General features: G+C 28.6%; 1 protein-coding gene and 1 long non-coding RNA gene across 2 annotated transcripts in view; one reads left to right on the top strand and one right to left on the bottom strand.

Annotated features, from left to right (window-relative positions):
• LOC116700913 (uncharacterized) overlaps positions 1–357 on the top strand; it is a 14,065-nt gene that overhangs the window by 9,322 nt on the left and 4,386 nt on the right. The window lies entirely within an intron of this gene.
• pou4f4 (POU class 4 homeobox 4) overlaps positions 1–357 on the bottom strand; it is a 4,961-nt gene that overhangs the window by 3,113 nt on the left and 1,491 nt on the right. The window lies entirely within an intron of this gene.

The following is a 357-nucleotide window of genomic DNA, read 5'->3' as shown; positions in this document are numbered from 1 at the left end:
CTATCTATCTATCTATCTATCTATCTATCTATCTATCTATCTATCAATTTGCCTAAACAATTGTTTTCCCCATTGCGACTTCATCATTCACAATCTTTGTATTACAAAGACCATCTTAGATGTACATCATTTACATTTATTTATAAAGACATTTATGTAAAATAATAGAAGTATCGACACCGTTTAATTTATGTATATGTGCATGTTTATAATTCAAAATGAATCTGTGTAAAGAGATAGAGAAAAGAGAAAACCGAAAGTCAAGTCAAAAAAGAAAAAAAAATCCTCTGCAGACTTAATCATTTTTAAGTCACTTTTTTTTTGTTATTAAACACTGTCAAGCGACTTTGAGCTCGG

Source organism: Etheostoma spectabile, chromosome 13 (genome assembly GCF_008692095.1).
Source record: "Etheostoma spectabile isolate EspeVRDwgs_2016 chromosome 13, UIUC_Espe_1.0, whole genome shotgun sequence".
NCBI classification, from domain to species: Eukaryota; Metazoa; Chordata; class Actinopteri; order Perciformes; family Percidae; genus Etheostoma; species Etheostoma spectabile.
Note: the sequence above shows the minus strand (reverse complement) of the source record. Positions and strands in the feature narration are given on the sequence as shown.